Below are 26881 nucleotides of genomic sequence, written 5' to 3' on the forward strand. Positions count from 1 at the left end.
GTAAGCCCAGAAATGGACTTTACCTAAAGAGGTATTATGCTTAAATGGTGGGTATGGAGATTCAGTTAGGTTAATTTTTCTTTCTAGCTGGTGTGTTTTGTTAGTTTAGATAGTGTGCTTAGCTTAGAGAGTGTGTTTTTCGTCGTTATTCTGGCTTATCTTGGTTTTACTCTTGATATTGCAGATGTCGACGCCTCTCCAAACGTACATTGGATTTGCTGATGGTGCTTGTCGTAGTACACGGAATATCTCTTCCGCAGATTGGGTTATCTATTCGCCCTCTGACGAGTTAGTTTCTATGCATGGGGTGAGCCTCGGTCAAACAACAAACAACATTGCAGAATACAGTGCAGTGATTGAATTATTATCTGAATCTATTTCATTTGGGATTCGGAGTTTGATAGTGAGGTTAGATCCTGAACTCGTTGTACTACAACTTAATAGAGTCTATGCCATTAGAAATCCAGTGTTATTAAGATTGTTTTTGAGGGTGCGTCTCTTGGAACGTGAATTTGATTACAGTGAATATCAGCATATTCCAAGGTCTTTAAATACATTAGCAGATGCAATGGCGTCTCGAATGTTAAATAGAAATTTGTAACAATCATAAATGTAAATTTATAAACATTTCATCACACATGTTTAACAAAGTAAGCCGGTAATAATGATATATATAGATAGGAGTGTGTCAAAAAATATACATCGTCTTCGATCATAGGTTGAAAAACACCTTATGATCGACAAAAATGATAAGTACAAAAAACCAAAAATGTCACATGTGTCTACAAAAGTGACTAGCCAATCACTGGTGGTGCTCTCTATATGAGACCACTGCCCACGCTACCCTACACAGGAACCTCCTGAAAGGTCCTGGGACTGCGACCACATAGCGCTGAAGTCGGATAGGAATATCGTCTATAGTCATCTCTGGTATGTCCGCCGTGAGACGCTCTAGGTCCTGTTCCAGCTCGGCTAAGGTCTTTGCAGCCGCATCCTGTGGGGCTGGTGCTGGTGCAACTGGTACTCTTCTCTCAAAAGCCCGGAAATTGGTCGGACGTGGTGGGCCTACATCTGCATTTTAAAAATTTTTACTGTCAGTTTTGAGACGATATATAAAAAAAACAAAAAAAAATAGATAATTTAAAAACTTGTGAAAAATGAAGTACCTCTGTCGTCCCATTGTTCTCCCTGTGGAAGAACCATGTCCGGATCATTGCGAAAATCTACTCCGGCATAAGGAAAATCCTGAATCGTAAAGACCTGCTCCTCCAACCAGTGAAAGTAACCCGTAGGAAATCGGACAACTCCCGCTCCCTCATCAGGATGCCGGGCCATTACCGAAACCCACCGCGTCAACTTAGGCTCCCGAGGAGGCCCAACTGGAACTCTCTCTAGGGCAAAGCTCACAACTAAAGGCCCATATCCAAAGGTCTTCAATTGTCCGTTCTTTGCCCTAGTCAGTTGGCCCTTCATATTGACCAACACAGCATCGCACCAGTTGAAAATGGTGCCTCGGAAGCAATCTATAGCCATCCGCATTTGGGAAATAGTGGCTATGTGCAAAGCGGTAGCACCGCAAAGTCTGGTAACTGTAAAGGAAATTACCATAAGTTCAGGTCGGGATATGTATTTGATTTCTATCCCCTTCTCCTGGTTTTGATTGTTTCACCACTCTAGCTAGAGACTAGCAAGGGATTGGCCACCCGGCCTAGTCCCGAATAGAGACAGTTGCTCGCCCCTGTTAGGCAAGCCAGTGAGAAAATATATGTCAGAGGGCTCTATCTCGAGCTGGTGTTCTCCGATGTAAAAACATTGATCCTGAATATTCCACCTTTCAACCAACCACTCTAAGAATGGCACCTGGGCCCTCATGCTAGGTATGGCCCAGTACTTGTAGAGACCGCATGCCTTTAAAGCATCAATGGAAGGTTGATGACCTATTGCGGCCAAATCGACATCTTCGTGTTCTCTTTCACGCCAATCTAGCATGGTGGGCAATCTACACACAAAAAAACATTGATTAGAATTCATTAAATCAAATTTTGATGGTTAGGTTTTGAGTTTGGGTTTTGACAATCCGCTTTGTGCGGAGTACGCACCCCTCATTCAGAAAACAGAGCGTGGGTACGCAGCTGTTCTGAAGGTGGGCTGTGTACTCCGACCATTTTCCCATATACGAAAATGTCGGGGTACGGAGGTCACCCATGGGGCACCTGCGTCCCCCGAAAAGTGGACCCTAAAACCCCAAACCCTCCAAAAAATCAAACTAAAACTTAAAATGGAATTCTAAACAGATGAAATTGAAGAGGAGGATGTTGTGAAATACCTAAAAGAGACGGCGCTCGATTCCGACGGTCGGATTCTCCGCAAAGTCCACGGGAAGTTTCTTGTCAAAAGCCCTTTTCTCACCCTCAACAGTAAAATGGTAAAAATGACATGGTAAAAAGTCTTTTTATAAGTTTTTTGGATAAATGAATGCTAAGTTTGTTTATTTTTCACCATGAAAAGATATTTTTCAATGTATTTTTTGCCCATCTTAAACAGGTATGAGTAATGTGTTGTTTTTGTGCAGGACAAAAGGACTTTAGGGTAAAATCATCATTTTTCACGAACCAAGACATCAGAGTCATCTTTTAAGCCCTTTTTTGACTCCTAAAACATGAAAAGATTGCCGAGCGTTTCTTTTACACTCGTTAAAATGGAATTAAAAGACGGTCCTCTTATAGCCCTTTACAGACCGTAAAAACAAGAAAAGATTGCCGGATTTTTGTCGTTTCAAATTCGATACTGGAAATAAAACGACATGCCTCTGATCGCTTTTTACTTTTCAGGTCAAAGGCATTAATCATGAAAGTACTCCTTGGTCGCAAGATCAAGCGGTTCTCTCAGGTATTATTTTATACTTTTTCGGGCTTGGGAGACACAAATTTACGAAAAAGTTCACCTTGGAGTCTTCTTTAGTTTTTTCAGACTCTCTAAAATTGAAAAACGCCGAGTTTCTCCTATACTGGACTCGTTAAAATTTCACAGTAAAGGACCTGTTCGATTACAAACAGGAACGGACCACTCCTTCTTAGGGTCCGAATCTAAACTAAGTTTTACTCATCCAAAGGATGAGCTTATAACCAAGCATATGTTATCCCCCTCAAGCTTGTAAAAAATAAAGAGGTACTTGCCAGAAATGGTGGGGGAAAGAGTCATATGGAAAGAGTCGTTAGTGCGGACACAACCGACCTCCCTAGAAGCCTAAGACTTTCTAGTGACAAACAAGACAAATAAGAGCAATCCTTCACTAAATATGCCTTTACAATATGAGAAAACAAGTGTTTAGATCCTACCTGTAACCCAACGCTGTTGTAGTAGTCCAGCTTCGTTGATCCGAATGAGCTCCTCCTTCCCTTCGAAACCTGCATTCACTAACAATCAAACGATTAAATAGCACCTGAATATCACATAAAATAAAACATATTTAACATATAGACCAAGGAGTATATGAAACAACTCATAAATAACAAATTGTTGAGAAGAATGGACTAATTTGTATTAAAAGGTAACAAAAGGAACCATTACAACCTGAGCCTTGGTGTTGTGCAGGTCCTTCCCAGGGTCCACAAGAGTTCTCCTTTATTCTGATCAGCTCACCCACTTCCAAATAGAACAAGCAAAGATGGTAATCTCTCCTTACAAGCTTCTACAAGGAAGTCCTAATTCCAGCAACATCTACCCTTAGGAATGTTCAGCTTTTAACCTCCCCTCCCTTTGGCCCACTGCCTGTATTTATAGTGCTCTAGAGGAAGTTATTCAGGTCCACCATCAATGGGATAAGCTCCTCTTTGGATGGGATAGCTCCCCTCTTGATGGGATAAGTTTCTCTTTGGTAGGGATACATGAACCATCTGGAGGCGCTTCATACACGTCAAACAAGCTTCTAGAATGCTCTAGAAATGACCACAAGTAACTTTTTTGGAGTGGAACTTGTGCCTTTTGACCTTTACAGGAGTACGCACCCACCCCTTTACATACAGAGCGTACAAGTACGCAGGTATTGTGAACTTGGGTTGCGTACACGCAGGTAAGGTTAAGAGAAACTGCGTACCAGAGATAATTGACTTTAAATGACTTTTCTCTCTTTCTTGAAGTTTGACATGAAGATCAGAGGCATGAGACTTGCCAAGGAGGATAGTATGACAGTGGATGGAGCCATACTAACTGCAAATAGTCATGGTGACATTTTTTAGTGTAACAGATTGCCCCCTAAAGTGCGAAGCCTGTAGTAGATTAGGGTTTTTATATGATCTAGGAAGGGTGAAGTACTTTATCATTTCAAGGAGTATCTTGCAGAGAGCCCGGTCAGAACCTGCAAATATTCAACACAAAATACATATATAAGATGATATCGTCGCTGAGGTAGGCATTCCCATACTCAGATTGACAACTTTAACTAAAAATCTAACTACTGCTCTGATATAAGAATGATTTTGCAGTACATCACAATCATAGACTTTTGTAGACACAGTATGACGCAGCCATCTGTTTATGATTAGTCTACTATATAATGAATACAAAACTCCTCGCAGCCTGGATGGTGGAAACTAGATCCAGGGTCTTCATCTCTACTTCCTGAATTGGTACGATTCTATCCATGTGAAAAATTGAGTTGATGTCGAACATGGTAGAAACCACTTGATTACCAGTCAATGATGTAAACTGTTAAAAAGTATGAGAGAGACCACCAGTGATGTCAATGGTTCTCAAAGTACCCAGTACAATCCATGAAATGTGAATAAATGGGTTGATGTCGAACACGTCATAGAATCCTTTGATCGAAAGTCAATGATGTAAACTGTCGTCAAAGGCGAGAAACTTGTCGTTGATGCATGCAGACTTCAAGGTACTGACGATTTCTAAGTCATCTTTCTAGATAATGTGCTGATGTCGATAGAAAGCGACCCGTTGCAGGCAAGACCACAACACGAAATCATTGTTCAAGTTGAAGAAATGTCATTGTAAGGACTGACTCAGGGATGGTCAAATGGATGACAAGTATTTTGCATATGAATGGTTTATTTGCAGAGACCTCTTGAACACATAACGACACGACAGATGGCTTGGCGACGATTGACCCAAAGTTAATACCCAGAAACGGTTGAAGATTTTCAAAGTGGTTTTATCAGCTTTAAGGCAAAGGATTTCCCAACCCAGGTGAATGAAAAGTGTCGTGTTCAAGAGCGGTGATAAGGTTCTTCTGTAGCAAAGGATAACAAATAGGTTCATTCTTCTCTCTTTTCCCCCACCATTTCTGGCAAGTACCTCTTTATTTTTTACAAGCTTAAGGAGGATAACATATGCTTGATTATAAGCTCATCCTTCGGATGAGTCCAACTTAGTTTAGATTCGGACCCTAAGAAGGAGTGGTCCGTTCCTGTTTGTAATCGAACGGGTCCTTTACTGTGAAATTTTAACGAGTCCAGTATAGGAGAAACTCGGCGTTTTTCAATTTTAGAGAGTCTGAAAAAACTAAAGAAGACTCCAAGGTGAACTTTTTCGTAATTTGTGTCTCCCAAGCCCGAAAAAGTATAAAATAATACCTGAGAGAACCGCTTGATCTTGCGACCAAGGAGTACTTTCATGATTAATGCCTTTGACCTGAAAAGTAAAAAGCGATCAGAGGCATGTCGTTTTATTTCCAGTATCGAATTTGAAACGACAAAAATCTGGCAATCTTTTCTTGTTTTTACGGTCAGAAAAGGGCTATAAGAGGACCGTCTTTTAATTCCATTTTAACGAGTGTAAAAGAAACGCTCGGCAATCTTTTCATGTTTTAGGAGTCAGAAAAGGGCTTAAAAGATGACTCTGATGTCTTGGTTTGTGAAAAATGATGATTTTACCCTAAAGTCCTTTTGTCCTGCACAAAAACAACACATTACTCATACCTTTTTAAGATGGGCAAAAAATACATTGAAAAATATCTTTTCATGGTGAAAAATAAACAAACTTAGCATTCATTTATCCAAAAAACCTATAAAAGGACTTTTTACCATGTCATTTTTACCATTTTACTGTTGAGGGTGAGAAAAGGGCTTTTGACAAGAAACTTCCCGTGGACTTTGCGGAGAATCCGACCGTCAGAATCGAGCACCGTCTCTTTCAGGTATTTCACAACATCCTCCTCTTCAATTTCATCTGTTTAGAATTCCATTTTAAGTTTTAGTTTGATTTTTTGGAGGGTTTGGGGTTTTAGGGTTCGCTTTTGGGGGGACGCAGGTGCCCCATGGGTGACCTCCGTACCTCGACATTTTCGTATATGGGAAAATGGTCGGAGTACGCAGCCCACCTTCAGAACAGCTGCGTACCCACGCTCTGTTTTCTGAACGCGGGGTGCGTACTCCACGCAAAGCGGATTTTCAAAACCCAAACTCAAAACCTAACCATCAAAATTTGATTTAATGAATTCTAATCAATGTTTTTTGGTGTGTAGATTGCCCACCATGCTAGATTGGCGTGAAAGAGAACACGAAGATGTCGATTTGGCCGCAATAGGTCATCAACCTTCCATTGATGCTTTAAAGGCATGCGGTCTCTACAAGTACTGGGCCATACCTGGCATGAGGGCCCAGGTGCCATTCTTAGAGTGGCTGGTTGAGAGGTGGAATATTCAGGATCAATGTTTTTACATCGGGGAACACCAGCTCGATATAGAGCCCTCCGACATATATTTTCTCACTCGCTTGCCTAACAGGGGCGAGCAACTGTCTCTATTCGGGACTAGGCCGGGTGGCCAATCCCTTGCTAGTCTCCGGCTAGAGTGGTGCAACAATCAAAACCAGGAGAAGGGGATAGAAATCAAACACATATCCCGACCTGAACTTATGGTAATTGCCTTTACAGTTACCAGACTTTGCGGTGCTGCCACTTTGCACATAGCCACTGGTTCCCAAATGCGGATGGCTATAGATTGCTTCCGAGGCACCATTTTCAACTGGTGCGATGCTGTGTTGGCCAATATGAAGGGCCAACTGACTAGGGCAAAGAACGGACAATTGAAGACCTTTGGATATGGGCCTTTAGTTGTGAGCTTTGCCCTAGAGAGAGTTCCAATGCTGATCCCCTAGCATCTTACTATTCCAGTTGGGCCTCCTCGGGAGCCTAAGTTGACGCGGTGGGTTTCAGTAATGGCCCGGCATCCTGATGAGGGAGCGGGAGTTGTCTGATTTCCTGCGGGTTACTTTCACTGGTTGGAGGACCAGGTCTTTGCGATTCAGGATTTTCCTTATGCCGGAGTAGATTTTCGCAATGATCCGGACATGGTTCTTCCACAGGGAGAACAATGGGACGACAGAGGTACTTCATTTTTCACAAGTTTTTAAATTATCTATTTTTTTTTTTTTTTTTTTTATATATCGTCTCAAAACTGACAGCAAAAATTTTCAAAATGCAGATGTAGGCCCACGGCGTCCGGCCAATCTCCGGGCTTTTGAGAGAAGAGTACCAGTTGCACCAGCACCAACCCCATAGGATGCGGCCGCAGAGACCTTAGCCGAGCTGGAACAGGACCTAGAGCGTCTCACGGCGGACATACCAGAGACGACTATAGACGATATTCCTATCCGACTTCAGCGCTATGTGGTCGCAGTCCCAGGACCTTTCAGGAGGTTCCTGTGTAGGGTAGCGCGGGCAGTGGTCTCATATAGAGAGCACCACCAATGATTGGCTAGTCACTTTTTGTAGACACATGTGACATTTTTGGTTTTTTTGTACTTATCATTTTTGCCGATCATAAGGTGTTTTTCAACCTATGATCGAAGACGATGTATATTTTTTGACACACTCCTATCTATATAATACCGGCTTATTTTGTTAAACATGTGTGATGAAATGTTTATAAATTTACATTTATGATTGTTACAAATGTCTATTTAACATTCGAGACGCCATTGCATCTGCTAATGTATTTAAAGATCTTGGAATATGCTGATATTCAATGTAATCAAATTCACGTTCCAAGAGACGCACCCTCAAAAACAATCTTAATAACACTGGATTTCTAATGGCATAGACTCTATTAAGTTGTAGTACAATGAGTTCAGAATCTAACCTCACTATCAAACTCCGAATCCCAAATGAAATAGATTCAGATAATAATTCAATCACTGCACTGTATTCTGCAATGTTGTTTGTTGTTTGACTGAGGCTCACCCCATGCATAGAAACTAACTCGTCAGAGGGCGAATAGATAACCCAAGCTGCGGAAGAGATATTCCGTGTACTACGACAAGCACCATCAGCAAATCCAATGTACGTTTGGAGAGGCGTCGACATCTACAATATCAAGAGTAAAACCAAGATAAGCCAGAATAACGACGAAAAACACACTCTCTAAGCTAAGCACACTGTCTAAACTAACAAAACACACCAGCTAGAAAGAAAAATTAACCTAACTAACCTAACTGAATCTCCATACCCACCATTTAAGCATAATACCTCTTTAGGTAAAGTCCATTTCTGGGCTTACCCAAAGAGTCCCCATCAAAATCTACCAGCTCATAGGCCCCTTTTGCTAGCTTTCGCTTGACAATGTAGGGCCCATGCCACATGGGAACGAATTTTTCAGCACCTAATTTATTGTTAGGTTGATTATATAATAGCACTAGGTCTCCTTCTGAAAAATTATGAGGGGTCACGTTACGATCATACTGAGCTTTCATCCTTTTTGCGTGAGTCTCGATTGCCAAAGCAGCATCACGTCGAGTCTCATCTAATTTAGCTAAGTATAACAGACGCTTCTCCTCTTCGGAAGTAGCTGGGAGTAATTCGATAGCCATTTGAAGTGATGGGATTTCGCATTCAATGGGCAACAATGCTTCCAAACCATAAACTAGTTGGAAAGGAGTGAACCCTGTTGATGTTTTCACTGAGGTTCGGTAGGCCCAAAGCGTTGAAAATAACATGTTGTGCCAATTCGACCGATGAATGCCAATGATTCGTCGGATCATGATAACTAGAACTTTGTTGATGGACTCAACCAAACCATTTGCTTGGGGATAATAAGGAGTAGAACTATCATGACGCAAACCAAGCTGGTTTGTAAGTTCTGTCATCATAATGTTTCGAAAATGGCGCCCATGGTCAGTGATTATCACTTGTGGGACACCAAACCTAGCAATAATATGATTGAATACGAAAATCACAACTGTCTTGCCATCTGCCTCAAATTTAGGCATCGCCTCAGTCCACTTAGTAAAATAATCAACCGCAAGGATGATATACGCATGCCTCCCAGCCGAGTGAGGGTTACATGTAATAAAATTGATACCCCATTTAGCAAAAGGACCAACGACAATTATAGGGTGGAGAGGAGCAGGTGGTGTGCGCATCTTGCGATCAAACACATGACAGTTGTGGCATTTTCGGACCGCAATGATACAATCTTTAAACATGGACGGCCAGAAATAGCCAGCACGCAACACCTTCTGAGCTGTGGCATACCCAGACATATGACCGCCACATGCTCCAGAATGACAGTCATGCAGAACCCTTTCTGCCTCTTCATGAGTTAAGCAACGACGAAAAACCAAGTCCGCCGCACGACGATAAAGAGTATCTCTAATAATTTTGTACTATTGGGACTGGAATCGGATTTTCCGATGTTTCGACTTTGAAGCTTCGGGCCGAAAGGATTGGGTTTGGAGATAGACGATTATATCCCCATACCACGGATCTAAAGTGCTGATGAGAAACAGAGATTCATCCGCAATGGGTTCTTCTGCCACAGTTTCCGTGTCAGCACGCGGGAAGTCACACATCAATTCCGCAAAGACTAAAGATTTCTTAGACTTAGATTTTTCAAACTCCAAGTCGAACTCTTGCAAGATAACAATCCATTTAGAGTACTTGCCCCCTAGCAATTGTTTAGTCAAAATATAAATCATAGGGTTGCAATCTGAAATGACTGTAGTTTTACAGAGAAGAATGTGATGACGAAAACGCTGGACAGCTTGAACGGCTTCCAGTGCCAACTTCTCGACATGCGAATATTTTAGCTCAGTGGGATTTAACGTCCTACTAAGATAATATATCACATGTTCTGTTCCGAATTCGTCTTCCTGAACTAAGACCATTCCAATGGTGGAGTGGGAGGCGGCGAGATACAAAAAGTAGTCCTGGTTGTAGTTGGGAGGATGCAGCAACGATGCATGGGTCAACGCGTGCTTAAGGGTAGATGCTACTGTAGTCGCCATTTTGTGCCTCAAATTCCATCTCGGATGATTCGATCCGCTTACGTCTTTTCCAGTGTACACTCATTGGTCTCGCGGCCAAGTGGTACATTGAGTTACCACGGGCCTCTTTTTACAATTTTAGTCAGTTAGCTACCTCGTTCCTAACTCATTTTCAGTTGTCGGTCAGATAAGATAATGGTACTGAGTTATTAACTTCATTAAAACAATCGATGTCCACTTATATTTCCGATCATATCCATGAATGGAGACGTCGAAGATGTTTAGTGAAAGTTTTTATCCCGGACCAAATCTTAGCTGAATGGTTTGTAACATCATTATTACCAAAGATTACTGAAGACGTAGCTAAGGCCTGAGTAGTTACTAAGGAGCAAGTCATTGCTCAAGCCCAGTACCTTGACTTAGTGTTTAGTCAATTTAGTGTTTCTAAATTGATGTCATTAATTGTCAACCCGGGGCTCGTAAGCTGATGAAGTGAAGGTGTACTATATGTACTTAAGCAACCTCTTAGAGCTTTTTGTCGTTTGGGGTGTTGTTTGTGGTTAATTTTATCTTCCTAAGATGGAGTGATAATTATAAACAGATGAGTGAAAGTGTGTGTAAGGTGAATTCTAGATGAGTGAGGGTGTGTGATTAGTGGTTTCTAACTACTTGCTGAAAAGGAAAAGCTTGAAGGAAATAAATAAATTAAATTGAACTGAAAGCAAAGAACCACTTTCTAATGGCATTAGACACCATTCATGCTGCTGCAAATAAAAGGTAAGAAAATCACTTAAAAGACCAATGATAATGTTTATCTCTTCCTAACTCTCTGCCTCTAACACATAGTACTGTGTAAGACACGATTAGGAAGTAGCTAAAGATAAGTCTAAGAAATGATAAAAAAAATGAGAAAAATCTACTTTAAAGACTAGTTGTAATGTTTTGCTCTTTCTAACTCTCTGCCTCTAACACATAGTACTGTGTAAAGCACGATTAGAAAGTAGTTAAAGATTAGTCTAAAAAGTACCCAAAGCCAGCTGCAAGTTATTAGTATTCTGATCTCTAAAAGATAGACAATTTATAACAAAGAGACCATTCATATGTTAGCAGACAACTTTGAGAAATAAAACTAAAAATCAGCTATGAAAATAAAGTAAAGGCAGCAACTTAGAATCTGTCAACTGAAACTACCACTAGATATAAAGCAAATACACAACACACAAGCAATCCCGGGTTAAAAACCTGCAAAAGAACAATGCTGATCAGCTTAAAATAAAGGCTGTAAATGAAATAACATGAAAGTAAATTACGCTGTACATGTGTCAAGAAAAGGAAATGCTGAACAAAAATAAGGAAATGCTGAGCATAAAATACTATACAAGGCTAACATGAACAGGGGCCCTCCATTCATATAACCCAAAGAAGACTCAAGGTATTGAAAACTTCAGAACAGCATTGCTTCTATTACTCCATGTGCAGAAAATTACAGTCAAGAGTGCTAGAACAGCACTATCAAAACAGAGTCTTGGAATGCACTAAAATTATAACAAGTTTATAAAACACAGCAACTAAAAAGTAACATAAGCGTACGCAGACGCAAGTTTTTATAGGCATCTGAAAGATGGTTTAATGCGTACAGCTAAAACTGAAAAATAAACTAACTGTCATGCGTAATTAAGGTTCAATAACACGTCATAAGCCTGCGTGGATGAGCTGGAGGTTCTGGTCGTTATGGGCATTGAATCCAGAGTTGGATTATGTCCCCCACAACCCGCGTAACACGGACAAGTTACCGTTTGAACTGACGTGACCCAACAGCTTACGCATCACCGTTAAGCTGCCTTTGTTGACCGTAACTTGACCCTTGTTGACCGGAGGTACAGATGACGTGGATGGCTGAAAAAATAGCACAGGAACCTCGAGCACCTTGATTCCTAAGTGCCCATGTGGCTCATTTGGCAAAATGACACGTGGAACCTTGAGATTAACAAAAAGGCTGCGGGATCATCAGATGGCTGCGGAATCAGCAAATGGCTGCGGAATGCCAGTAAATATGTCAAAATCTAAACAAAACAGTCACACATTAGCAAAGCTCACTTGATCATGCTTAATGACATCTAATGTAATGATCTGGGTGGTTTTACAATGAAAATGAGGCAAAAGAGAGAGGTAAGTGATGAAAAACAGTAGGTAATAGTGGATGATGAGGTGTAAGTTAGAGGCTCTACATACCCCCACTACGAGGGCATTGCATGTCCTCATGCAAAAAACTGCTTAATCAACCTGCTGTGATGCCTCTGCCAAGACATCTAATCTCCTCTTCTTCCTCTGTGTGGCCACATTGACTCTTGGTCTTTTCATCAGACATCTGAATTTTAAATTGATCAAAGCTCTGTTTAATTTCCTGCATCTCTTCTTGAGCTTTTTGTTTTCCTTTTGCCACAGGCCCATATGAAGCATGGTGTTATCTTGGATCATCTTATCCAATTTAGCTTGCTCTTTCAATTTTTCATTTTCTTGCATGATATGGCGATTTAGAACCTCAATCTCAAAAATTTCTTGTTTTAATGAGTGAACTTGTTGCTCCAAAGGTTGAACATTGCTTGGGCCAGCAGCTGCTTGCTCCAACGTCTCCAGATAATTATAAACTTTCTGCTGATCCGGGTCAACCTCAGGTGACTTCTTTGGACTCGGTTCATGCTCAAATTCAGATCCATGTTCATGCTCAGGTTCATGCTCAAAAGGACTCTCCTCACGTGGAGGACTAGTCTCAACATACTCAGCGTGTGGAGGACTTGTAGCAACCTTTTCAGGTGTGCTCAAGTCAATAATGAGTGACTTTTTACCTTTTGTGGCCCCTACTTTATCTTGTATCCTTCTACTCCTTCTCACGGTGGTAGTGCTCTGTTTTTCTTTTTGTACCTTTTGCTTCTGTTTTTCCACGTTTTTGGAAAGGGCAGTTTCATGGAGTTTGGCCATTCTTTGAGCTAAGGGCTGAGTGTCTTCCTCACTAGAATTCTCAGGAGTGAGGTAGGTTTCTTGGACTACAGCTTTGCCTTTATCTTTCTTTTGTTTCTTCCTTCTCTCTATTCTCTTTTGAGCAATTTCCTGGACAAGTTCTGCAAGGGTTTCTGTGATGATTCCTTGGGCTGTTTGATTAATGTCTACAACAGGTTCAGGGTCAACTTCATATTCAGAATGATGTACATCAGTTTCTTCTTCAATCTGTTCTTGGACAGTTTCCTCTTGGACAACAGTTTCAGGGGTAGCCTCTTTTCTTTTTCTTCTACTCTTTCTAGGCACAGAGGTTTCTCCTGTTTCTTCAAAATGGTTTCTCACAAGAAATCTCTCCCAGGTTTCTCTTTTTGATTTTAACTGTTCCTCAACTAGCATTTTAACAAGACCATGATGACATAGATGTGATTCAATATTTCTTGGATTCCTTTGGGCAATTGAACACATTTTCTTAAGACTTGAGAGTAGAAAATATGGAAGGTTAATATCATCTCCTAGGAAATGCATCATGACCTTTGCATGGTAAACATATAAGACTCCAAATCTTCCCTCACAAGTGAAGAATTTTTGCACTAATAAGAGTAAAGTTGTCCATTCTTCCTTAACATAAGAAACAGGAATCCCTTTTGTAAAGATGCTGGTATCCATACCTGGGTTCTTTAAGATTTGCTTCCACTGTTGATCTTGAACTGACCGGTTCTTAAACCATCTTTCTCCAGTCTGTGGGAGTGAGGTACCTTGTGCTATGCTGCTCTCAGTGACTGTGAACTTTAAATCCCCTATCTCCACTTGATTATCTTTATCTCTGAAGGACCGTGCAAAGGCCTTCGTAACCTCTTTGTGGTAACCTCTGAACTTCTGGATGCATTGTAGCCAGTTTGCTTTTTGCAACGCTTCTTTAACCTGAGGATATCCCTCCAGAAATTTTGAACCCTCTGGTTCTGCCCTTAAGAGTTTCCCCATTGGCTCTACGGCTCTGTTCTAAAACACGGCTTCAGCAATAGCCTTAACACAGTAAATTTACGGCCTTGACACAGTGGATTTACGGCCTTAACACAGAGGATTACGGCCTTTTGATACAGCCGTAACAGACTTTCACTGGTAATCAGAATTAGCAGAGAGGAATAAAACAGAGTATGGTTAATGGTGGCAGCGTAGTGAGCACAGCGTGAATGGAATGAAACAGCGTGGAAATGAAACAACGTGAATGGAATGATATGAGCGTAGGAGGGTAGAAGGGTTATGAAATGATGAGTAGAAACGGTTAGGTCCTTAGGTTTCGGGCGTAGATTTACACTTGGCTGCGGGATTATGTCATAGAGAGACGTAGTACAGTAGGCTACGTCACTTAGGTACGAAAGCCTTAATGGAAGAACAGCCGCAATTGAATTTCAAAATCGTGATACCTAAGGACTGATAGATTTGGGAGATACGTGGATGTATGGTCGCATGATGGGAGAAACTGGTAATCATTACATTAAGTGGCAAATAAACATAACCCAGAAAACTTTGCAAAATGAGATAACCGTAAGTTTAGGATTTTAAATCATACCTCAGATCCGTGCTTGGATTTGCTTTTGATGATTTGCCACTAACCCTTCATTGATTTATTGCTGTTGCATGACTCTTTCCCATTTATTGTTGATGACTACTGAACTGTAAAAAAAAAATTCAAACAGACTGTGTTTTTCTTATGCAGGTGCAGAGGGCTGCGGAATGGCTGAATGGCTGCAGAATTGCCAAACATCTGCGGAAACTGCAGTGGTAACCTCCGGCTGCACAAAAACAACTTTAGCTATCTAAAAAAATGACTTTATTGATGGAATGGAATGTAGTGAATGGATGGATGGATGAAAAAAATGAAGTGGAGTGAAAATGAATGAAATGGTGGATGAAATGGTGGCAATGATGAAAATGAGATGGAATAAGGGAAGAAAGAGAGAATTTTTTTTTTTTAGAAAACATGAGGTGTCAGGTGACCCTGATTTTCACCTCAGGTTTTCTGCATGAGACTGCCAATCAGAGATTGGTTTTCAGGCTCATACATTTTTTCTTTTTTTTTTTTCTTTTTTTTTTTCTCTTTTTCTTTTCTTTTTTTTTTTTTTTTTTTTTTTCAAAAACCAAAGCTTAGGTTGATGGAGGAGAAGAATCCTTCTCCACCAACCTGATTGCAGAATCTTCTTTAAACAACTTGACAAACTCTTCTTTTGAGAATGGCTTTTGGTAGATCTTCAAGCGATGGCCATTCACAATAAGAGGAGTATGAAATTCATCAATAGTTTTCACTCGAACTGCTCCATTGCTAAAGACTTCATCAATCTCATATGGCCCAAGCCAATGAGTTTGAAACTTTCCTTTGAAGTCTTTGAACTTTGAATCAAACAATAGAGCCCAATCTCCTTTCTGAAACTTTCTTTCTTTGATATGACGATCATGCCATTTAGATCTTTGGTGCTGAACTAGATCGGTCCTTAGAATTGCATCTTGTCTCATTTCATCTAGCTCATTCAGTTGGTCCATTCTGTGTTTTTGGGCTTCTGAGAGGCTCATTCCCAATTGGACTGCCATCTTGAAGGTCTTGATTTGGAACTCAATAGGAAGAAGGACTTCCTTCCCATAAACAAGTTCATAGGGAGAATGTCATGTTGTGTTCTTCCATGTAGTTCTATAGGCCCATAAGGCTTCAGGAAGCCTTTCCGCCCAATCTCTTCTATGAAGATGAACAGTATTGGTGATAATGCCTTCAAGAACTTTATTGGTAGATTCCACTTGGCCATTTGATTGTGGATGGTATGGAGTAGATGTTCTGTGCTTGATCTTATATTCCTCCATCAGCTTCTCCATCAATTTAGATGTAAACTGGCTGCCCTGATCTGTCACAATTTCCCTAGGGACACCAAAACGAGTGAAAATATCCTCAAAAAGAAATTGAACAACTGAATTTTCAGTGGCAGAATGTAATGCTTTCGCTTCTACCCACTTAGTAACATAGTCAGTACAAACCAGTATATACTTCTTTTGCTTTGATGGTGGATTAATTGGTCCAACGAAATCTAGAGCCCATTTCTCAAAGGGTTCGATGCATACCTGAGGTTGTAGAGGCATTTCATTTGAAGGAGTTGGTTTCCCAACTCTTTGGCAGTTGTCACACCTTCTAACATACTGCTTTGCATCTTTAAAGAGAGAAGGCCAATAATATCCTAGAGAAAGGATTTTATAGGCTGTCCTCTTGTCAGCAAAGTGCCCGCCGCATGGTTCATCATGACATGCCTTAAGGATGTCAGGCATTTCATCTTCCCGAACACACCTTCTGATTATACAATCTGGCCCTGTTTTGAACAATTCATTAGAAATCCAAGAATAATGTGCACTCTCCTGAATGATTTTCCTTTTCTCATTAGGAAATAAGTGTAGAGGAAGCTTTCCTGTAACAAGATAATTAGCCATGTCTGCATACCAAGGAGTCTTGGTAGTCACTGCAAACAAGTATTCATCTGGAAACTTATCTTCTAATAGAGAATATTCATTAGTGTTTTGGATTCTAGACAAGAAATCAGCTACTGTGTTTTGCTTTCCAGGTGTATCTAACACAGTAATGTTGAATTCTTGTAAAAGTAAAAGCCATCTTGTAACTCTACCATTAGTGACAGGTTTGTTCATTAAATATCTTATGGCAGAGTGATCAGTATGGACAAAGGTGTCATAGCCGGTTATGTAGTGTCTAAACTTGTTGATTGCATGTACCACAGCTAAGAACTCTTTTTCTGTAACAGTATAATTTAACTCAGTGGGAGTCAAATTTTTACTTGTGTAATAAATGGCATAAGGGATCAAATCCTTTTGTCCCAAAACAGCTCCTAGAGCTGTATCTGAAGCATCAGTAGAAATGTGGAAAGGGAGTTTCCAATTTGGCCCCCTTAAGATGGGTGCTTCAGATATTCTAGTTTTTAAAGCTTCAAAAGCAGATTGACACTCAGGATCCCATTTGAACTCACAATCTTTGGTAAGCAATTTGAAAAGAGGAGATGCTATCTTAGTGAAGTTTTCAATAAATCTTCTGTAATACCCAGTAAACCCAAGAAAACTTCTAACATCCTTCTGGCAATTTGGAACAGGTAACTTAGAGATGACTTCAACTTTGGATCTATCAACCTTAATCCCATCTCCTGAAATATGATGTCCTAAAACAATCCCTTCAGTAAACATCATAAAACACTTTTCATGACTTAAAGAAAGATTTGTTTCCTTACATCTTACCAGTACTTTTTCCAAATTTTCCAAAGCTTCTTCAAATGTATTACCATAAACTGTGAAATCGTCCATGTATACCTCTACACAATCATGAATCAAATCTGAAAAGATTCCTAGTACAGCCCTTTGAAATGTAGCGGGTGCATTGCACAATCCAAAAGGAAGTACTCGGTAGGCAAAAGTTCCCCAAGGACAAGTAAATGTGGTTTTGTCTTGATCTTCAGGTGCTACTTGAATTTGATTATACCCACTAAAACCATCCAAGAATGAGAAATACTTTTTACCCGCTAAAGTATCTAGTACTTGATCAATAAAAGGTAGAGGAAAATGATCCTTTAAGGTTGCCTTGTTCAATTCTCGATAATCAATGCAAACTCTCCATTTACCATTCTTTTTGGGCACTATAACCAAGGGAGAAACCCATTGGCTATCTGAAATGGGGTAAATGAAGTTTACCTTGAGCAATTTCTGAAGTTCTTCTTTCACGATTTCCCTAAGGTTTGGATTCATCCTTCTTTGTGGTTGCCTAATAGGTCTGTTGTTTTCTTCAATATAGATGTGATGAATACAAGTCTTAGGATCGATTCCTTTCATGTCAGTGTATTCCCATGCAAAGGCAGTGGAATGTTTTTGCAACAGTTTAGTTAATTCTTCTTGTTGTGGTCTTTCCAAGTTTTTGTTAATGTTCAATGTTTTTCCTGGAAGGATTTCAACTGCAGAACTACCAAACTCTTCCATTGAGAAGAGAGACATCTGTCTAGAGGAGAGATATTCAGTGTCTGCATCTATCTGAAAATGTGCAGAGTCATATTCTAAAGATACTTCAAAATTTTCTAATGTATTTAGATTTTGACTATCCTCACTAATCTCAGAGATGGTTAGAACAGGTTGAATAGTATCCTCATCATCAACCCACTCATCTTCTCCTATTTCTGTTATTGCCTTTGCTGGAGGATACAAGTTGAATTTCTTGGTAGAATTACCATCTGATATATACATGTCTCCAGACCTACAACTGATGAAGGCATCAGCTGTTGCTAGCCAAGGTCTTCCTAAGATAAGAGGATGTCCTCCTAGATTGTTCTTGGGAGTTAAAATCATAAAATCAACTGGATATTCCCAAGAGTCTAGAGAGACTGGAATGTCTTCCAATACACCATCAGGTTTAATGATTGATCTATCTGCAAGTTGCAGCAAAGTAGGTGTAAAGAGAAGGTTAGGAAGATTTAACTGATCCATGGTCTGTCTACTCATGATTTTGATAGCGGCTCCTAAGTCAATCAAAGTATTTGGGATTTCAACCCCATTAATATGAGTTTTGACAATAGGACTACCGGGATCCACATACTTTTGCATGGTAATTTTGCCCATCATAATGTCTGCAATTTTTCCAACTAGATGTATCCTTTTGGTATCTCTGGTTCTTTTTACTGTTTTCTTCAAACTCAACTCCTTTATTGTCTTTGCTAGAATGGGAATTTCCTTAATGGCTTGTAACAAGGGGATCTTGATACAGACATTCTTCAATTCATCTAGAAAGCTATAGTCAGGCAACCAAATTTGCTTTTCCACTCCTTTGTCAATTTGTAACCTTTCAGGAAAAGGAGGTGTAGCTAAAGATGTAGGTTTCTCAACTATGGGAGTTGTAGAGGTTGATTCTTTTTCTTTTTCTTTTCGGATATTTTGGTTTTGAAGTGATACTTCAGAACCTTTATTGACTTTGAGAGATTCTTCCTCAGAAATGCTTGGTTGTTGAACACTTGTAGAGGGTTGATCTAGGATTCTACCTGATCTGAGTTGTACTTCATTGAGAGGAACAACCATATAGGTAGGGAATGGTTGACCTTCCATCATGTAAGCATTTTGAGGGTTCCTATTATTCGGATTTGGTAATGGCTGAGAGGGAAGTTGATTTGATTTCTGCTGGGAGAGTTGAGAATTTTGATTTTGTGGAGGAGGTTGTTGTTGTTGAGGGTATGGCAATGATAGTTGTTGACCTTGATTTGGAAGTTGTGGGGCTTGCTGATTCTGAAATGATGGAGGATATTGATAGAATTGAGCAAGTCTCGCATAAGGATTTTGCATGCTTTGCATCCATGCTTGAAAAGCATTTTGAGGTTGAGGCCAAGGTTGTTGCCAAGGATTCCAATTTGGTTGGGATTGAGAATTCATAGAGTTGTTAAACCCTTGATTCTGTTGTCCTTGCCAAGGTCTCCTTGCAATAAAACAGAGAGATTCAAGTGTATCTGGATCCTCTTGAAAGACTGCTTTGAGGCCAGGAATTGAAGGACAATCCTTGGTCTCATGAGTTTCTGAGCAAATTACACATGTTTCTACAATGTGTGCATCTAAGGGACATTCCCTTAAAGCATGTTTCTTTCTACACTTCGGGCAAAAGATAGCCAAAGCCTCAGCTTCTGCTTTTTGTTTATTGTGAATCTTAAGGGTATCAAGTTGTTCACTAAGACTCCCTAAGATGTCAGTTTTAAATTCATCAAGCATACTGTCGATTTCAGCCCTACTCACTGATCTTGTTGCAGATTTATTTTCTCTAAGGAGAGAAGGATCTCTAGGCCCTTTTTGAGTTTTTGATTTGCCCCTTGAGAGATGGATACAGAGTTCTGCTATATCATTGAGTGAAAGTTGAGAAATATCCCCTTTCCCCATCATGTTTAAGATATCTATCCATTCATCCCTAATGGCTTTTAATAAGAGGGCTTTTAAGGTCTCTTCATCCAAGTTACTCATTTTTGCTCTTTTCAAGTTATATTGAAATCTTTCAAGTAAATCTTCTAAGCTCTCATCTTCTCTTTGCATCATTTTAAATACCTCGTCCTTGTGATTAGTAGGCATACAGTAGTCCAAATACCTATCCAAAAAGGTTTGTTTCATTTCATCCCAAGTCCTAATGGATTGAGTGAGTAACCCCATGAACCATTTCAAAGCTTGATCTTTTAATGTTGAGGGGAACAATTTGAGTTTCTGAGTATCATCCAGATAGTCATAAGTTCGACACACAACTTCAAACTCAAATAAGAATGTTTCAGGGTCCTCAGTCCTTAACCCATGGAAGTTAGGGAGGACAGATGGTGATATGTTTTTCATGGTGGCTCGGGAATCCTCATTAACAATGGGAAACCCAAATGAATTATCCCCATCTCTATTTCCTCCTCCAATGGGACCTCTACCTCCTCCATTATTATTGTTATTTCCTCCTCCTCCTCTACCTCTACCTCTACCACCTCCTTCTTCCTCTGCCATGATGATTCTCCTAGGGATTTCAAAATCTTCTGGTTCCTCTACAAAGGGTGAATGAGAAGAGATTTCTCCTTCTTCTTCAGGTGATTCTACTTCCTCAATTACAATTGGTCTTCCTGTAGGAGAAAGAAAAGAGTCTCTTCCTGGTTCAAACTCAATAGAAGGTGTAGGAGAGTCAACTCTTGGCTCTTGAATTCCATGAATTCTAGGACTAGGAGTTTCGGTTGGAGATAAGGGAAGTGTCTCTTGTCTATCCCTTGAAGCAGATGGACTTGTAAAAATTGAACTTCGAGCTCTAGCTAAAAACCTTCCCCTAGAATCTCTAGCTCTATGCATGTCATTTTTTTTATATTTTCTTCAAGTCAAGTTAATAGTTCTTTTTCTGATCTTCCAGGTCACTCTAGGTGCAAGAAGAGAGCATACTCAAGAAGCTACTAAATCAATAACTTTCTCTTTTCTGATCCTCCAGATCACTTTGAAGTGCAAGAGGAGAGCATACTTCGATAGGTTATCAACTTCTTTCCTTGAAATTTTTTGTTTTTTTTTCTAAGAATATGGCTACTTAATTTCACTTCCCCGGCAACGGCGCCAAAATGTTTAGTCAATTTAGTGTTTCTAAATTGATGTCATTAATTGTCAACCCGGGGCTCGTAAGCTGATGAAGTGAAGGTGTACTATATGTACTTAAGCAACCTCTTAGAGCTTTTTGTCGTTTGGGGTGTTGTTTGTGGTTAATTTTATCTTCCTAAGATGGAGTGATGATTATAAACAGATGAGTGAAAATGTGTGTAAGGTGAATTCTAGATGAGTGAGGGTGTGTGATTAGTGGTTTCTAACTACTTGCTGAAAAGGAAAAGCTTGAAGGAAATAAATAAATTAAAATGAACTGAAAGCAAAGAACCACTTTCTAATGGCATTAGACACCATTCATGCTGCTGCAAATAAAAGGTAAGAAAATCACTTAAAAGACCAATGATAATGTTTATCTCTTCCTAACTCTCTGCCTCTAACACATAGTACTGTGTAAGACACGATTAGGAAGTAGCTAAAGATAAGTCTAAGAAATGATAAAAAAAAATGAGAAAAATCTACTTTAAAGACTAGTTGTAATGTTTTGCTCTTTCTAACTCTCTGCCTCTAACACATAGTACTGTGTAAAGCACGATTAGAAAGTAGTTAAAGATTAGTCTAAAAAGTATCCAAAGCCAGCTGCAAGTTATTAGTATTCTGATCTCTAAAAGATAGACAATTTATAATAAAGAGACCATTCATATGTTAGCAGACAACTTTGAGAAATAAAACTAAAAATCAGCTATGAAAATAAAGTAAAGGCAGCAACTTAGAATCTGTCAACTGAAACTACCACTAGATATAAAGCAAATACACAACACACAAGCAATCCCGGGTTAAAAACCTGCAAAAGAACAATGCTGATCAGCTTAAAATAAAGGCTGTAAATGAAATAACATGAAAGTAAATTACGCTGTACATATGTCAAGAAAAGGAAATGCTAAACAAAAATAAGGAAATGCTGAGCATAAAATACTATACAAGGCTAACATGAACAGGGGCCCTCCATTCATATAACCCAAAGAAGACTCAAGGTATTGAAAACTTTAGAACAACACTGCTTCTATTACTCCATGTTCAGAAAATTACAGTCAATAGTGCTAGAACAGCACTATCAAAACAGAGTCTTGGAATGCACTAAAATTATAACAAGTTTATAAAACACAGCAACTAAAAAGTAACATAAGCGTACGCAGACGCAAGTTTTTATAGGCATCTGAAAGATGGCCTAATGCGTACAGCTAAAACTGAAAAATAAACTAACTGTCATGCGTAATTAAGGTTCAATAACACGTCATAAGCCTGCGCGGATGAGATGGAGGTTCTGGTCGTTATGGGCATTGAATCTAGAGTTGGATTATGTCCCCCACAACCCGCGTAACACGGACAAGTCACCGTTTGAACTGACGTGACCCAACAGCTTACGCATCACCGTTAAGCTGCCTTTGTTGACCGTAACTTGACCCTTGTTGACCGGAGGTACAGATGACGTGGATGGCTGAACAAATAGCACAGGAACCTCGAGCACCTTGATTCCTAAGTGCCCATGTGGCTCATTTGGCAAAATGACACGTGGAACCTTGAGATTAACAAAAAGGCTGCGGGATCATCAGATGGCTGCGGAATCAGCAGATGGCTGCGGAATGCCTGTAAATATGTCAAAATCTAAACAAAACAGTCACACATTAGCAAAGCTCACTTGATCATGCTTAATGACATCTAATGTAATGATCTGGGTGGTTTTACAATGAAAATGAGGCAAAAGAGAGAGGTAAGTGATGAAAAACAGTAGGTAATAGTGGATGATGAGGTGTAAGTTAGAGGCTCTACATATAGTTTACACTCAGTCGGGTACGTTGCACGAGAAGATCCCAGATCTTCCTAAGTCGAATCAAATTGCTGCTGCTCCTTCGGGGTCTCATGCTGCTGATGGCATGATTGGTACGGTGAATACTAAAAGTAAGAAGAAATCCTCAAAGAATTCTTCTCCAATAATAACCTTACCAGACTCCCCGACCGGAGAGTCTTCTCCTGAAATTACCGCCGACATTCATGCTGTAGAGTCATCTACGGCTAAATCAAAAAACGGTGGTAAGAAGAAAGGCAAGAAGAAGGATAAAGCAGACAAGGTTCCAAAGGAGAAAAAAGAGAAGTCAGAATCTAACGACGAAAAGCGCAAACCTCGCTATCCTTGTTTAATTTGTGAAGACGATCATTTCACAAGAGATTGCCCTCATCGGGCAGAGGTTGTGAAAATCATTACAGGTTCCCCAACTCCTGTTGTTTTGAAAGATCCATTTCCAAAGCAGGAGAGTAAAATGATAGGTTCTTCCTCGAGTGCCAGTGAAGAACCCATATTGATGATGTCTCATGTACGGATTGCGACTTGATCGCAAGATTATGGTAGTAAGAGTCCTGTTGATGGCAAAGAAGCAGAATCTTCTCATTCTAATCCATCAACCTCAGCTCCCGGTTCCGATCCACTACAGATCGAGAAACCTAACCTTTTCTTGGTAATCAAACCGCCCGCCAAGGGTATACTTCGAAAGTTTGCTTTCAATCCACATGCGAGAGCAGCTCAGAATTATAACATTGTTGAGGATTTAGCTGTTTCACCCTCAGCAATGTCGGCTTTGGAAGTGCTACAATCATGCCCAGCACAACGAAAATTACTCTTGTCGGCTATAGGAGCTGTTGATATTCAGGACCCGAATCTGATAATCTTTGATCTAGAAAATAGTACACCGTGTCACCCTCATCAGATGGCTTTCCAGATTCCAGTGATAGTCAAAAACAGGCCAATTCATCGGACTGTAATTGATGAAGGATCTTCTACGTGTATTATGTCGATTCAGTGTTGGAGATCGCTTGGTTCTCCTTCACTGAGCCAATCCCCGACGATTCTTAAGGCCTTTGATGGCCGTGGGTTCCATCCGTTTGGCATTCTATAGGATTTGCCTATAGGGGTTGAAGGAAAAACCGTTAGTCTAGATGTGGAGGTGGTTGATGCCCCTCTAGACTATAACCTTCTTTTGGGTCGCAGTTGGTCTTACGCTATGACAGCGGTCGTGTCATCGGTCTTCAGAGTTATAAAGTTTCCACACAATGGTAAAATCGTGACGATAGACCAGCTGGCTTACTTTTCATCTGACCCAGCCTCTTCAGAGAGTATCCAGCATGTCGGTAAAACGACTATCCCTTACAAGGATGTTGGTGTAGGATTAGTTAAAGATTCCGGTTTACTGGGAACTTTTCCTTTCCCTCCAATCAATGCAGACCCTTCATTTGCTTTCATTCATATGATTACTTCAGACACTATTATTTACGATGATCCTTGGATTGTCCCATCTGAATCTGAGATAGACTCATTCGGTGATGCCATGCCTTTGAGTCCATATGAAATTGCTTATGAAGCTGTGCAGTTTTTTACTGACTCGCGTTCAACCCAAATCGACCAAATGAATGTGGTCCATGAGGAATCACTTTTCACATCAACCTCAGAACGGATAACGTTTCCTGAAGTTGTGTCATCTGACGAACAACTTCGCGAAATCCTAAGTGTAGACGATCTACCATGGGAAGATCTTCATCATAGATCTTCGTTTTTACCTGAGGGTGATGACTTTGAAAATGATTTTTCATCAATTTTTACAGCTGAATATGTCAAGGACGCTCAGAATCCCATGAAACATCCTGATTCAGAGTTGAATTTGGGAAACATTTCCCAAACTATTGCCATTCACATTTCAGTCAAAACCGGAATTATTGAGAACATTCATATAGGTGCCTCGTGTACAGATGACGAAATTCAAACATGCAAGGTCCTATTTCAAGAATTCCGCGACGTGTTTGCCTGGTCCTATGAGGAAATGCCAGGAATTGATCCCTCCATTGTTGTTCATGAAATCAAGACCTACCCGGACGCTAAACCCATTCGGCAACATCTGCGTCAGATACACCCTAGGAAAGCGGCTGCGATTAAAGCAGAAGTCGAGAAGCTGTTGAATGCAGGTTTCATTTATCCGATCCCGTTAACGGATTGGGTATCGAATATTGTTCCGGTTAACAAAAAACAAGGAACAATAAGAATATGCATCGACTATAGGGATATAAATCGTGCTTGTCCAAAAGACAACTATCCTACGCCCTATATCGATCAAATAATTGATGATTGTGCCGGCAGTGAAATATTTTCCTTTATGGACGGTTTTTCCGGTTACAACCAAATCAATATTCTACCTGCCGATCAACCAAAAACGGCTTTCATTTGTCCCTGGGGGACATTTGCTTACTGCAAATTACCTTTTGGACTTAAGAATGCCGGAGCCACTTTTCAACGGGCAATGTCTTACGCGTTTCACGACATCAAGCACATTGTGCAACCGTATCTCGATGATTTGCCTGCTCATTCTTTACATCGAGCTGATCACCTTGTTCACTTACACGCTATTTTTATGAGGTGTCGGCATTATTGAATTCGGTTGAACCCACACAAATGTGTCTTCTGCATAGAAGTGGGACGATTGCTAGGATTTGTCGTTTCAAAAGCCGGCATCTGCGTCGATCCCTCGAAGGTCGAAGCTATCATCAAATTACCTCCTCCTTCGAGTTTGCGCCAACTCCAAAGTTTGCAAGGGAAAGCAAACTTTTTACGTCGATTCATTCCTAACTACGCCGAGGTTACAAAGGGTTTCACCCGATTGTTGAAACAAAACGCTCAATTCTCTTGTGATGAGATAGCTCAGAAATCTTTTGATGCACTTAAGCACGCGTTGACCCATGCACCGTTGCTGCATCCTCCCAACTACAACCAGGACTACTTTTTGTATCTCGCCGCCTCCCACTCCACCATTGGAATGGTCTTAGTTCAGGAAGATGAATTCGGAACGGAACATGTGATATATTATCTTAGTAGGACGTTAAATCCCACTGAGCTAAAATATTCGCATGTGGAGAAATTGGCCCTGGCAGCTGTTCAGGCTGTCCAACGTTTTCATCATTACATTCCTCTCCGTAAAACTACAGTCATTTCGGATTGCAACCCTATGATTTATATTTTGACTAAACAATTGCTAGGGGGCAAGTACTCTAAATGGATTGTTATCTTGCAAGAATTCGACTTGGAGTTTGAAAAGTCTAAGTCTAAGAAATCTTTAGTTTTTGCGGAATTGATGTGTGACTTCCCGCGTGCTGACACGGAAACTGTGGCAGAGGAACCCATTGCGGACAAATCTCTGTTTCTCATCAGCACTTTAGATCCGTGGTATGGAGATATAATCGTCTATCTCCAAACCCAATCCTTTCGGCCCGAAGCTTCAAAGTCGGAACGTCGGAAAGTCCGATTCCAGTCCCAACAGTACAAAATTATTGGAGATACTCTTTATTGTCGTGGGGCGGACTTGGTTTTTCATCGTTGCTTAACTCATGAAGAGGCAGAAAGGGTTCTGAATAACTGTCATTCTGGAGCATGTGGCGGTCATATGTCTGGGTATGCCACAGCTCAGAAGGTGTTGCGTGCTGGCTATTTCTGGCCATCCATGTTTAAATATTGTATCATTGCGGTCCGAAAA

This window comes from Pinus tabuliformis, chromosome 5_1 (assembly GCF_031772625.1).
Source record: "Pinus tabuliformis cultivar Carrire ecotype Pingquan chromosome 5_1, CPIR1, whole genome shotgun sequence".
Lineage (NCBI taxonomy): Eukaryota > Viridiplantae > Streptophyta > Pinopsida > Pinales > Pinaceae > Pinus > Pinus tabuliformis.